Here is a 15117-nt window from a genome sequence, read left to right on the forward strand (position 1 = left end):
TAGCTACTTTCGGGTCCCTCATCATTAAGATAAGTCCGAACAGCTAATGCTAGCAACTTTCGGGTCCCTCATCATTAAGATAAGTCCGAACAGCTAATGCTAGCAACTTTCGGGTCCCTCATCATTAAGATAAGTCCGAACAGCTAATGCTAGCAACTTTCGGGTCCCTGATCATTAAGATAAGTGCTGGGATCACATCTATTCTTATCTTTTCACTTTGTTTCGTTTCTCTGTCTAAATATAAACTAGTTTAGATTTGTTAAACGAGGATTTAAATTAAACTTTGCCGTTGCTAAGTGTGTGCCATTCAAATTTTACATTTTCATCATTTAAAATTATACAGTAAAGAAGCAAATGTCTTAACTTTTTTATTAGTATATAAAAAGTGTAGCGTGTTCTGCGGTGAATATTCCAAACCTCATATATTTTTCAGAATTCTTAAGTTTATCATTAAGAGCTAAACTGTAAGCCAACTTGGTATTGAGCATAGCTAATTAAATATACTTTTCTTATGTTCTTACTTATAATTAATAGCATCAATGTATTTGAGAATGTTTCAAATAAATAAAGTTTCGTATTTGTTTTCGGTATATTGGGAGATTATAGGGGTGGAATGAGACTGTTTGAATCTGAATAGAACCTCATGCGACACACGAGTTAACTGGCTATTTCAAACACTCAAATTTCAGGTTTAATCGTCCCTGATTTAGAACTGCTGACCAGAGGGAGAACAACCACTCATTCAGTAGCCATCTAAACGGCTTCTGAGTCTTAAAAAGAAAAGTGAAAGACATGAGTGTCCTTCATTTAGAACTGCTGACCAATCGGTCAGCAGCCGCCTACATGGCTGTTCTTAACCCAAGACGGACGTGAAGCGTGACGTTATTTTTATATTTGTTTAATGGTGAGTGTTGTCTTGATAAAGGATATTACCAAAAAGAAAAAACAAAACATAAAAAACACTTAATTTTACAATAAGCCTCATATCTTTAGGATATCCGCCCTCTCCATGGTGTTGTTTTATTATACTCTTAATAATTGTATGTCTTGTCTTCATTTTTATATACTAGTAGTTTTAGAATCTCCGCTATACCAAGAACAATGTACCACGTTAATCGTTGTAATAACCGATTTTATTTTTAATTAATACCATGCTTGAATGAGGACATACTAAAACTTTTATACGTGTGTAGGTGTCTAATGTGAAATTAACTTTGTTTAGATAATTTCATTAATACAAAATAGGAATATTTGAAAACTTTAAAATAGAAGTAAAGCAGTTTCTTGATATATAAGGTGTAGATTTGAAAATGTAATAATTTGACATCGTGTTGACCCATGGCAGGTGACATAGCGGTATGCAGAACCAAAATGGCTACCAAACAGGAGGAAACTTGTTTTTTTTTTTTGTTGTTGTTACTTAAGATGTGTGAGAAGTTGATGTTCGTGTATCAAAGACCGTAGGGGGAAGCGCGTTTCACACTGAGCAAGTCCGTTTAAAGGTCTTGACATAACTGTTGACGAAAAGTGTTTAAAAAGGCACTACGTGATCTGAGCAGCGCATTAGGGACCCCGTAACCGCGCGTATAATCAAATATGATATAATGTACGTGGCGCTAGCTATTTTATCGGCAGGAGCTGTGCTGTTTACGAAATGGGAACCTATCGAGATGTAAAAGATACGTTATAAAATTTTCAAAGCTTGCCACAGCTTTTTTTTTTTTTTTGTCCGTTTCCAAATCGAGAACACGTATTTTTCAGGTACTGTATATATCTGCTCATTAGTTTACAGGAATTGAAACAGCAACGATAGAAGTCTCTAGGCACCTCAAATAAAGGGGTTTAATAGGAGGGTAAGGGTTAGTCTAAGTCGTTAACAACGTTTTGTCTGTTTGTTCAACTACAGACGAGAAAGTAAGGCTTGTATATAAACAGAAATAGTCAACCGGTACAGTTACAAGCAGAAATAACGAAGATACTAGCGGGTAAGGGAGTGGGGAAAATACATAATTTTTACGGTGAAAAAATAAAAGAAAACATTATTCGTTGTGAGCTTAATGTTTGTATGCTCACAGATTAACTTTTCTTTGCGTGATCACGTTTACCGTCTACTGTGCGATCGGGCAAAAAGACTTTAAAGCGAGGTATACTATACTTGCCCCCCAGTGGCACAGCGGTATGTCTGCGGACTTACAACGCTAGAAACCGGGTTTCGATTCCCGTGGTGGGCAGAGCACAGATAGCCCATTGTGTAACTTTGTGCTTAATTACAAACAAACAAACAATATACTATACTAAGAGTTGTGCCCCCAGTGGTATAGCGGTATGTCTGGGGACTTATACCGCTAGAAACCGATACCCCGTGGTGGGCAAGAGCACAGATAGCCATTTGTGTAGCTTTGTGCTTAACTACAAACAACAATAACTAAGAGTAGTTATCCTTCCCTGTAAATGTGGACACTTTCGTATAACCAATTTTTTTTTCTATCTCGTGAGTACCTTTGTTATGTCTTTTTCTATATGTAATTCCAACTTTGCGTTCTTGTGTCTGAACTTCCCAAAATCTATTTTTTCTTTTCTTTTTGTTAAGCACAAAGCTGCGCAGTGAGTTAGTTACTTATACTAAGCCTAAGACGGATATCAAAATCCACTGTGTATGTGTATGCAAAAAATCACCTGTATTGTTTACTTGTGTACTGAGTAATGTAATGAAAAATGTATTTTTTGTTGTCGCTTTTCCTCACATAATGAATGCAGTGACATACTTATATCATCACAAATTCTTGAAACATTAATTTAAATGTATTTTACAAACGATTTCTTGTAATTATTTCAGTTTTTGTTTTCTCACGGCACTTGATTTTGGAGATTTGACTATGACTATAATTTTAAAAGAACGCAGTGACTGAAGCGTGAAACCTTGGGTTTCTATAAATCATGCTTGTGCAATATAAATTATATTTATGCTCATTTTCCCCAGAGTTAAGGAGGTCACTAAACTCAGAAGTTAATCACTTTTTTTTTATTTAATTGTGTAATAAAAAATATGGAGAGTGAACTTTATTACATAAAACAAACTTTCCGCTCGGTTAATATGCTGTATTGTAAACTGTAATATAATAGTATTGACCAGACCTATTTCCGCAACGTGTCTGAATCCCGTATGTTTACAACCATGTATTTGGTCACCAGTGTTACGCAGAAAGACCCACCACCCACACACACATACTCACGAGAGCTAGTTATTATGGACGCGAAATCTCCTATTCAGTATTTGTACAGACACTATGGGAAGGATCTACAGAATACAAGTTAATCTTTTTAACGTAGTGGAACATACTGACTGGTTTAAGAAAGTAGCATTCTTTTTGTTTCAATAAAGGGAAATTTTTAAGATGAACATTACGATATAGTTACAGGATTGTTTATAAAACATAGGTGCAAAAGTTCACAAGATATTCGCAATTAGAAAATAAAACTGCTTTGAAATAAGCGTAAAACGGGTACAGATGACGCAAATGTTTTGAAGAAACTTGACTCGTTAGCCTGAAAAATATAGCCCTTCAATTTCGTTGCTCAATTCAAAAGCACTGTCTCATGATATTTTTTGTATATGTATGAATGATGTCAGAAAAACACGTAGGTTCAATAAGTCTTGCCCTGAAGAAGAAAGGTCCACCTTTCGAAAGCGCTCGGGTTATAGGGTTTTTACCATTTTGTATCTTATATGTGTGTATATACGGGTCTTCTTCTGCATCCTCGAAACTCAAATTTCTTAAACAACAGAGTAAGATTGATCTAGTTCAATGTTTTTGTTAATTACTTTCATTCGTAATATATGTATTTGTTCATTTTTGTATAATTTAAGATTAATATATTGCTCATAAAATTGGAGATTGATTGAACAAACAAGTCTTGTTTACATAGCTGCAGTGGAAACTAAAAAATAAGCTCCTAGTTTTTAATAACCATGATTTTTTGTTTCGTGTTTATATGATCATTATTATTTACACGAAGATACGTAATCACGCTATCGTTATGGCTGAGCTGACAGTGAGGACATTTCTACGTGAGAGTTGGCTACAATAGTTCAATGCTCGTATATTCTGACCTATTTCAGTTTATGAATTCATGTTCATAGGCGTTGAACGAGTCACGCTCTGGACAACGCGGACCCGATATAATAAGTCAGTAGGTTTAGTGATCTTCTACACGTTCAAACCCTAAGGGTTGAAGGAAGGAATTACACGTAAGAGGATAAATGAGACAGAAGTAGGTGATGACCCTATGAACCACAGGAGATCGTTATGCCTACTGCGTAAAGATTGTTCTAGTTGAATGTTCTGAATAATTCTTTTCAAATCATAATATACGTATTCGTTCATTGATATGCAATTGAAGATTAGTTTCTTGATCATATAATTGAAGATTAACTGAACCAACAAGTTTGGTTCATATGCTGCGTTTTCGAGAGGCATGTAAATGATACCAAAATTATTTATTTTGTAGTTTGTCAGAAGAGACGCACTAAAGCCCATCTTCCTGCAATTATGGTTTTGAGAATGAGTAGAAGTTTTGTTTTGATATCAAATATTGAAAATGCTCATAGATTGTTTGTGTAAAAAAATATCTCGTTACGATCGATGTATTAGTAAACAGTCATGAGAAAAACATAACAAAAGTGGTCTGGAAAAAGTGTAGGTATGCACGAATTTAAGAGGGGGGGGGGTAGATTGATGTTGAAACTTAGTTTAACACATACTCGCCCTATAGTTTCAGAGACATTAAAGCAAAACGTATTTTCCTGCGAAACGAACGAGATGTGGATAAGGCATATGGCAACAGTAAAACTTTATTTTTTTTTAACCAGTATGTTGTACCACCATTCCTTTCCTTATCACTATACATACCCAACCTTAGCCACTGTAAGTCAGTTGTTTGAAGTATCGTAATCCTGGACCAATAGTTTTGTGCTTTTGTTGTTTTTTATGATGGATTTCGCTCAAAGCTGCACGAGAGCTATCTGTGCTAGCCGACCCTAATTTTGAAGTTATAGATTTTAGGAAAGGCAGATAGTAGACACCACCTACCGCCAACTCTTGGGACACTCTTATCACACCTGTTAGTGGGATTTGACTGTCATTCGTATGACGCATCCACGACCCCAAAGTGCGGAGCATGATCTTTTTTTATATTTTTAGCGGTAATGAACACGAACCACAGAACCTTAGCTCCGCAATACAGCGTACTAACCACTGGGCCGTGTTATACCTTGTTTTGTTTGTTGTTCGGAACTTAAATAGATTTTATCTATTATTATCTTGGACCGTCTTCACTGTAAGAGCGTACTTTACTGTGGATAACGTTTTTATAGTTTTATTCGTAATAAGAAGTACTCGAAAATATATGTGGTTAAGGCACTCGACTCGCAATCTGTGGGTCGCTGGTTCGAATCCTGTCACAGAACACGCCCGTCCCTTTAACTGTGGGTGCGTTATGATATGATGGTGAATCCCACTATTCGTAGGTAAAAGAGTGGCCCAAGTGTTAGCGGTGGGTGATGTTGAGTACCTGACTTCCTTTAGTCTGTCACTTCAAAATTAGGGACAACTAGCGCAGACAATCCTCGAGCAACTTCGCGCGAAATTCATCAAGCAAACAAATTGGATATATATATATCATCTAGACATAATCCAGCTACTAATAATTTACTTCCTGATATATACTAGTATTAATGAAAGAGTAAAAGCATCGTCTTTGGTTAAAATCCAATTCGATTAAGCTTACGACAAAGTAAAACTATAACTAGAAGCTATAAACAACAACTTACAAACTACAGTTAGCGGCTTACAGGTTGTATCTTGGGTTTAGAGGTATTAGCAGAGGTGTGTGTCCAGACAGCAGGTATGATTGTTTAAGTGCACAGAGTCCTACATCTGTACCGCTATCACTGCCTGCAGCCAGCTGTAGAAGGCAGCTACTCTTAAACAAAATATAGAAACGCATTAAACAGTGATTAACAACTTGTTCCGTTAAGTCTTAGTACTTACGGTTGAATATATTTTGTTTGATACCAATAAATATCTAATAAAAACTATAATACAAAATCAGTTAAAGAAATATAATTTTGATATATAATTAAGTAAACAAGATATAAAAGTGGTTCAGACAAAGTGTTTTATATCCAAAACAGCCGTCATATAGATATAATTTAGATCCATAGGCGACGAAAGCTCTTTAAATCTGGAGGGCAACAACCCTTGAGGGGCACCTTTCGCATTTTTACTGGTTTATCAAATAGAAATGCCAACTTAAATTGAACCAGTAAGAATGATGGCAACTACAACCCTTTTTAGGCTCTACATGCTGTTTTACTGACTATTATTATTTTTTAATGGTATAGTTTTTGTTTTGCCCCCTCCCCTTCATTCGTGCCCCACCTCCATTCTGCTTGGATTGTTAGGTGTTTAACATTGTTTCTTTTTAATTGTAATTTCCCTGTAGTTCAGGCAAGGCTATTAACTAATTTTCCTAAAACGCGTGCAGTGCTAAATATTTACTAATAAGAAATATTAAATCAGATAAAATAAAAAGATGGCAGAAGTAAATTTTGATCAGTCAAAACCTGACTTGTTGAACTACTATGTCGAAAGTTGTGAATTCCGAACCTGAGGTTTTCAGCGTCATATTGAGTTTTTCTACTCTGGAAATATTCATATAATTCATCAGGGCCATAAATATATAAGAAGTGTAATCGCAGCCTCTCATGAAAAATGTACACGCAAGTTTGTTAACATTTTCAAAAAAGGTGTAATAATGTTTTGAAGTACTAATCGCAGCCTCTCATGAAAAATGTACACGCAAGTTTGTTAACATTTTCAAAAAAGGTGTAATAATGTTTTGAAGTACTTAAAAAAGCCAGCCCTTGTCATAAGATCTGAATCAGCAGTAGTACAACAATAATACGAAGAGGACTGCTTATCAGAGGATTACATGACAGTCGTGACGATGGTGTTCTTGCCAAAAATCTGTCACAAATCATAGTCAGTGGTCACGAGACAGTTGCTGTAGTGTATGGTGTATGATATATCACAGAAATGTTTATTTAACTGTAGTGGGAGAAAAACTATTAGACATACAGTTTAGCAGATTTTAATGAAATACGATAAATTACTTCAGTCTGAAGATTATAATTTTTGGAATACATTTGCAGCGCCGCCTAGTGACAAGAGAATAATATTCAAGTACTATTTCCATCAATACAGGTTGATCTTCATTTTACACAGGTACTGAAAGTTCTATGAAACAGAAACTTAAGAACGTAAGACATGAGAGTAATGTTGCCTTGTTTTATATAACAAAGAACTGTGTGTCAGTAACGTTACTTTCTTAAAAACATAGTACTACGTATGTAGTAGACTTTTCCTGCTGTTGTTATAAATTGGATCGGGCTATAGGTGCAGTACTTCTGAATTGTACCAATACTAGGAGAAGTTAATATACTTGTGCAAGTCTAGTTTAATGTTTAACCCACATGATGTATAAAGTTTAAAATTACAAATTCTTCTTTTTTAGTGGTGTTTTGGTCAAAGTTGAGTAGTTCAATAGCTGTTGAAACGTTTGTTTGTATAGCACTTTTTTTTTGACTAACCTTATATATTTTTCTCTGATTAGTTTGTGATTTATAATTAGACGTTGTTGAAGTAATATTTAATAATTTAAACACCATTTTTTTGTATGTGTTGCATAAGCATTTACTGTAGTAACAGTTTATTTCAAATAATTGTCAGTACGGAAATGAATGTAATTTATAGGTTCTAAGCCTGAATTTACAGTTAAAAACGATGGGAAAAATTCTCTCTTAAAAACTACCTACTTTGCAGCACTTTAATATTTATTTTATGTCCTAAATTTCTATCAGTAGAGTAATACAAAGCGCTGAAGGTCTTTAAGTATATTGTACTGTATATTGCATAATAAACTTGTTTAAAATTTAGGCCTAACACATCAAAAGACAAGAGTGGGAGTATAGGTTATTGGAAGGATCTATGATTAGCACGAAACAATATTTTTGTAACGTTTTTTTTTTTCTTTTAATCGTTTGGCGGGTTCTTTTTTTTATTAAACCATAAAAATAATGTAACGTCTAGTCTACTTAACGAAAATGAAAGCGTTTTATTTCTTCAATTGAAAATTTCATATCTTTAATTCTTTCACAAACTATCGATAAACAAGCGTGAGCTCTAACTAACAAATAAAAAGTAAACAGTCATTTACTTATTAATTTCCACTATCTACTGCACAAACGCAAAACTGGCTGACTAACAGACTCAATAATTAAATAATTCATTCGTGTTTTTATATTATTACAATATTTATCCTAAGTCTATAAAATACGAGACATTACGTCTAATCACGACATACGACAATTTTCTAGGCGTTATACGTCATTAGTACTCCATGCCAAAAGTACCTCAGACGTTTTGTACTGTTTGTTAAAGTTAAAATATTAGAAATATAACCTTCAACACTGCCCCCCTCTTTGGATGGTTAAGCCCCTTTAACAATTCTATAATAACACACACACAATAACGATATTGGTATGTTAAACTTCAACTTCCATATTTAACAATAAAGTAACTGAACTCTTTACAATTAACAAAATTAATATTCATAACCAGACTTTACAATAATTAAGTCATTCATTATGTATTAAAGTATAACGAAAATTCCGATTAACAAAATAAAATATTTATTATTTACTGTCTCTAAGCTGTCCATTGATGGTTTTTTCTTTGTGTGTGTGTGTGTGGGTTATGGCATGAAGAAGAGATGACTTCCTATAATTTATTGGCACTTGTTGCTTTGTCACGGGGGGAGTTTTCTCCAGGAAGGTTATTAAGGAAATTCACTGATGAATCCTTTCTTGGTGATACTATGAACTTGGTCTCAACAGGAACCTTGGGCTTTTTATCAGATTAACTTACCATAGGCAAACACTTCTCTGAAGCTAACCAGTTGGACATTCTCTTACTGACATACTTTCAAACATAATCATGGTGAATGACCTTTAGTTTGAGTCTCCTGTCTTTCTGGATTTTATACACTAAAGTCTACAGAATTTATTCTTTGGATTGTGGCCCTTCCCAACATCTACATAGCTTTGGAGTTCATCTTCTCTTGTGGCATGAATTATACAACCATGAAATGTCGCCACACAAATCCAGTCTTGTCAGCATTTAAATCATAACTTTTCATCTTAGCTGATTTAAGTCTTTCTTGGGTAAAGATGTGTATGACATAAATTGTCACTTTAAGTTTTCTCCCTAACATCAGTGATGCAGGTTTATTGCCTGTAGCTTCATGTTTTCTGATGTTCACCCACACAAGTGGCTAAATGATTTAAAAATGTAAGGTTACATCTCTTCTCCATTCCATCAAAAGATAAATGAAGGGCTGTTGCCAGTGATTTGACACATCTCTTCAAGCAAGGCAAAATCCTTTCCTGATCTGAGTGAAGTTCCATATACACCCCATATCTTGAAATACCTTTATTGAGAAGCTTCCTCACTAGAGTTTCTGGTTTTTAATTAGGAACAGAATATGCTTCTGGTCACTTGGTAAAATAGTTCATAACCACCATGATGTATTGATTCCCACTATTACTCTGTGGAAGAAAACCAAGCACATGAACAGCAATTCTCTCAGGTGGTGCTCTTACACAGTACTGTTGAAGTTACCATGTTGTTTCTTTTGTGGAACTTTTCATTTGCAGCACAGTTCACACAATTTACACCAATTTGCTACAGATTTCTGGGAACCAACCAAATAAAAACATTCTTGTGCTCTTTTCAATATCTTCTTAGCTCTTAAATATCCAGCTGTTGAAAAGTTGTGTAGATGATAGAGTGCCTTTGACTGTAGTGACTATGGAAGAACTAACTGCAGTCCTAATTTGTGTCATTTAGTATTTTCCCATTTTTGACATAACAAAACTTGTTGTAGATATAACAAATTCCATGTGCCCAGTATACTTTTGTCTTTGGGCTATATGGAGCCACTGTCTGCCATGAGGGTCATTCTGTACCATCCCTAATTAACTGAATAATTCGCTTAAGACTTTTATCTTGTGCCTGATGACCTTTATTCTTCAGTATTGGACCACAATAGTTCCCAATCTCTTGATTTTTTATCTTGAATTCTACTCTGTTGCACTTTAGGTTGGTTGTATTTATTATCTTGTGTTTCTGTCTTTTACATAGTATTTACATTCTTTGGCAATACAAGATCATTGATATAATGCTTTTAAGCATTTTCATCGTTCCTTCCACCCAGCAACACTTCTGAAGTTGGAAGAGTGAACTTATTATGTAGCCTTCTGGTTGTGAAAATTCATCAGTCACTTCAATGCTGTATGATCTGTAATGGTTGTAAACGTTTATGCCTATATGTAGTAATGAAAATGACTCAGCTCAAATGACACTTAATAGTTCTTTAAAATTTGAACATTACTTTCTTTTTTCAGGATTCATTGCTTTGCTATAATAGACAGTCATATTTTCTTTCTCATATTGTATTTTGGATAACACTGCTCCAATTACAAAATCACTGACATTTGTATCTACTGTGAATGGATTTTCAAGAGTTCTTTAAGGTAATAAACAAGAGTAGTGGTTAACTATTTCTTCAGTTTGTTGAATGCTTGTATACAACCAACTGTCCAAACAAAACTTGTTTGTTTTTCCAATATTATGTTAAGAGGACGAGCTATGTCAAAGAATGATTTTACAAAACAACACTAGTAAGAGTAAAGTCCAAGAAATCCTCTTACCTCATGCAAGTTCCATGATATTTGCCAATTCTGAACAGATCCAGTTTAAGTTGGATCTGTAGATACTTTTTCTCTCTCTCTCACTTTCCATGGATTATGAGTCTCAGGCAACTTACCTGTTGATGAAACAATTAACACTTCTTAAGATTTAGCCCATCATAGGTACCATCAAAGGTCTTCCCATGTGTGTTATGCTGTCCAAGTAAATGAATATGACATTCTAAGGTATTCCAGAGAGAACAAACTCCATTTACCCTTGAAATGGAGCAGGCACATTACATAATCCAAATGGTAGCAACAAATTGACCCAACCAACTTTGTGCAATAAAGGTATTTTTCTCTGCTTGCTTTATTAACGTGCATCTATCTTTATCCACTTTTCAGGTCCAATGTGGAAAATCCCTGTATGTAACCAAAACTCCCGAACCATCTATTGAATGGCACCACAAACATAATTTCATAAAAACATTTCACACTTTTGGGTATTCAAGATTCAGACAACTAGAAAAATAACTGTGGTATGTGCAACAACCATTTCTTTATCACAGAGCCGTTCTTAACCGATTTTGGTTCAGAGCAGAAGTGACGATGAACACGATACATTGCTTACATTTATTAGGAAATAAGAAGGCTTATAAATAATATTACGTGTGTTTTTCTGTAGTCTCTAATCCACCTTTATTATAATAAAGCAATAACAATAAAATCACATAAATGAATATATATATATATATATATATATATATATATTAATCACAAGTAATAAATTATTGACTGATTTGTTTCGCTTTAGCATTTTAGGAAGCATTATAAACACACAAGACAAAAAGTAACAAAATTAAGAACATGAATGTCCAGCTTTGCACGCACACACATATACATATATAAGAAGAAGAAAAAGAAAAAGTTCAATCAAAATTGGAGGTTTTAGATCGCGTTTATTTCTTAATCGATTGCATTGAAATTTGGTATGTGAAGTAAGGGTTAAGTAGAGCACAATCACTGAAAATCGCTAAACTATCACTCCTGTTAATAACACACAGTGTGTCCTGCAAGTTGTTTTGGCTGCACGACACACTACCATGTGTATTGATTGCTTACTGGATCCTGGATAATTTTACTTACTACCTCAGAAATGCTAGTTAGGTGACATAATAACGATACAGGAATTTAAAGCTGGCCAGAATAGGCATGGACATAACAAAATAGTCACGTAGTCCAGATTTATACAACAATGTCTCCCTGATCACCACGAGAACCCAAAGACTAAAATATCTAAGACAGGCGTAAAATTCATGGGGGTTTGAAGTAGTCATTAATAATTTTCAGTTTTTTTTTTTTAAATCGTAAAGCTGCACAATGAGCTACCCACTTTGTGCTACCGCAGGAATCGAACCCTGTTTGGGGAGGATTTCTGAAGACATTTCTAGAAAAAATACACGAATTTTTTTGAAATCTGAAACTTACATTATAGATAGTAGGTTTGATATTAAGAATGTCATAAGAAGTCAGAGACAAAGTAAGGTAGCTATTAATGGATATCGCTTAGAAAGGAGAGGTTTTGTATATGGGAAGCTTGTCTGAGAATTTAATATTCAGTGGCGTATTTTCCGTGTTATCGTGTTTGCCGGCGGTAAACTAACCTTGGAAGAATTAAAAAATAGTGTTTTAGTCAACATAAAAATATTTGAATCTCATCCATTACTAGCACAAATATATAATTATTGCAGTTTTGAAAAAGCAGTGGCACAAGATGTTATTTACACGAGATATAGCCATGGTTGACCGCAGTGACTGTGCGAGTACAGATTATATGTGTCGTTTATGGTGATTGGTGCGGCGAAGACAGTTCAGCCTATCAGCGTGCGTTAAACACCTTGGAAGTGTATCGCTCATTATTGCGGTGCAAAGTAGGGTAGTAAATGCCAGATGGCGCTAATTTAATATTATTTATTATGCTAAATGCTAATTTATTTTTAATTAAGCATTTATGATGATGATTTTGGATATTTTTATACGTTATATACTGTTATATATATATACACACACACTAAATATATATAGTTGCAATAACCCAAAGCCACTGGCAAGTATACGCCACTGCTGCTAATATTTCGTATTTTTAGCACGACCTTTATAAAGTATGATATTGAATCATTATTACAATACAAATATCATGAGAAATACACGTGCGCACATACATTTATACTTACATATATGGTTACATTACGTATTTGTGTATTGTGTTGCACTGTTGTTGAACCAACTATATGAGCAGTTATATCATGCGAAGTGTTTTTGTTTGTACGTGATAGTTTTCTAAAAGATGGTTTCCCGGAATTATATTACTTAACCAGAAGTACTAAACTTGATTTTATCGTGAACAGTTTCCTTATAGTTCGTTCTATCAATTTATTTTTGTTCTTTAAAAAAAGATTTTCTTCTGCCTACACATGTTGTTGGGTCTCATTCGACAGAGCTTAACGAATTCGCTGTGATCGACAAGCAGAATAAACCAATAAAAGAGCAAGCAACCATGCACACAAGCACTACTTGATAAGTTTGCTGAAATCATACAATAATTTGGGTCAAGGCCATTTTGGCTCCAAGACCTCTAACCCGGCGTCACTAATGTTTTTCTCGCAGTTTGAAGAGGTTAATTCTTAGGGCAGGAGAAACATAACTGACCTTGGATCCTCACACAATCAATTTCGCAAAACTTTGTTGACATTCTGGCTTTACTGATGTAATGCCAGATAAATAAACCAACCACCTGATTACACTTACGATTTGAGTTACGAATCATTACAGTTCAACTTCGTTCGTGATTTGCTTAACTTTATCTGACATTACGTGAAAAAACCGGTAAGTGGAAATTATTAATAATAACGTGCTTTGTCTTTCTTTGTTGGTTACTTTGGTAAAACTTCTGTTATTTGAAGGTAGAAATTGCTTGCACATGCTCCGCGGTGTAATGTATCTATTTACCGCTGGGCCTTTTGTGATCAAACATGTACACATGTAAGATAATTCAGTGTTAATAAAGATATAAGTTAATATAAACGAATCCACATTTAGAATTAATATTTCGAATTTTAGAATCTTACAACTTTCTGCAGTCATTGTCCAGGCTTGTAGGCAAAATGTTTGAAAGGGGGTTTCTAATTTGTGAGATCAAAAGCCAAAACATATTGTGCAAAGCACAATAAGCATGCTAATGTGACGGGGGTCTTGGGGCATAACCCCCAGAAAATTGGAAGCAATTTTTCATGAAATATAACTTAAACAATTACATGGTTGTTCACATAACATCCGCAAACATCCAAAACGTTAAGTACTATAAGCAACTGCTCTATAACTGTATAAGCATAATTTGTTTACATCACAAAAATGGGGAGTTCGGCGTAAGTGCGTGTTGTTAACATGTTTGATGCGTAATTTTCTTTTCATTTTCTTCTCAATTATGAAGTCGATGTTTCCGTAAGACATTGAAGGGTAAATATACCTACATTACATTTCTCTTCGTTATCTCTAGCTACCTGACTGAACTGTATACTGTAATAACTGTGTACAGTTAAGTTCTCTAGCGAAGACGATTCCAGTTGTTAAGGTTTCTAGTTTTCATACAGTCCAATTCTCATGTAATATAGCATAATATCTATCTATCTATCTATACACATATATATATATACACACACACATGTACATACACTGCAACTCAGCACACACTTTCCACTTATACTTGAACTGTTATATATAAACTAAACGAACACTTCACACGACAAAGAAAAGTATTCTAAGAACTCTTCATGGTTAAATGAATAAAGTTCAGGTTTCAAAAATAATATAATGTCGCTCACTTTGTCTTTGAATAATCCTGTTTTGTACTTGGCGTTTAATGAAAGAGTAGTATCATCGCATTTCTGCCATGATGTATGTCGTATAAACTTCAGTACCCCTGGGTGTGAATGAGATGTCTTTTGTAAGTTAAAAGAGATCAATTGTAGGTTTAGTTATTACAGTCGGCAAACAAATGGCACTGTGTCGTCATTTCCTGTAAAAATTAGCAGTCATATCTTCCACCACTTGTAAGAGGTGGCTCTTATAAAAAAAAAATACAACTTCATACGAATAGATTGTGCTGAGTACTGGTGTACTTGGCGTCGGTGTATTATTCAAAGTCAAATAATACAATGTTTAATGCTTCTTCTAGTTGTTGTTTGTATAAAAAAAAATGTTTTCTGTAAATGTCTTGAAAAACTAATTATTTTAATCTTTTGCAAAAC

General features: G+C 34.4%; 1 protein-coding gene across 3 annotated transcripts in view; it reads left to right on the forward strand.

The window, feature by feature from the left end:
* Window positions 1-15117, forward strand: part of LOC106464172 (myocyte-specific enhancer factor 2C-like) — a 169503-nt gene that overhangs the window by 17929 nt on the left and 136457 nt on the right. Inside the window, exon 1 of one of the 3 annotated variants that reach the window (XM_022391863.1) lies at window positions 13678-13696. The exons of the other annotated variants lie outside the window; for them this stretch is intronic. The gene's annotated coding sequence lies outside the window, so the exon portion shown is untranslated. Of the gene's footprint in view, window positions 1-13677; window positions 13697-15117 lie in introns of those variants that run through there. 3 annotated transcript variants of the gene reach the window in all.

The sequence above is a fragment of the Limulus polyphemus genome, unplaced genomic scaffold (assembly GCF_000517525.1).
Source record: "Limulus polyphemus unplaced genomic scaffold, Limulus_polyphemus-2.1.2 Scaffold1578, whole genome shotgun sequence".
In the NCBI taxonomy this organism is placed as follows: Eukaryota; Metazoa; Arthropoda; class Merostomata; order Xiphosura; family Limulidae; genus Limulus; species Limulus polyphemus.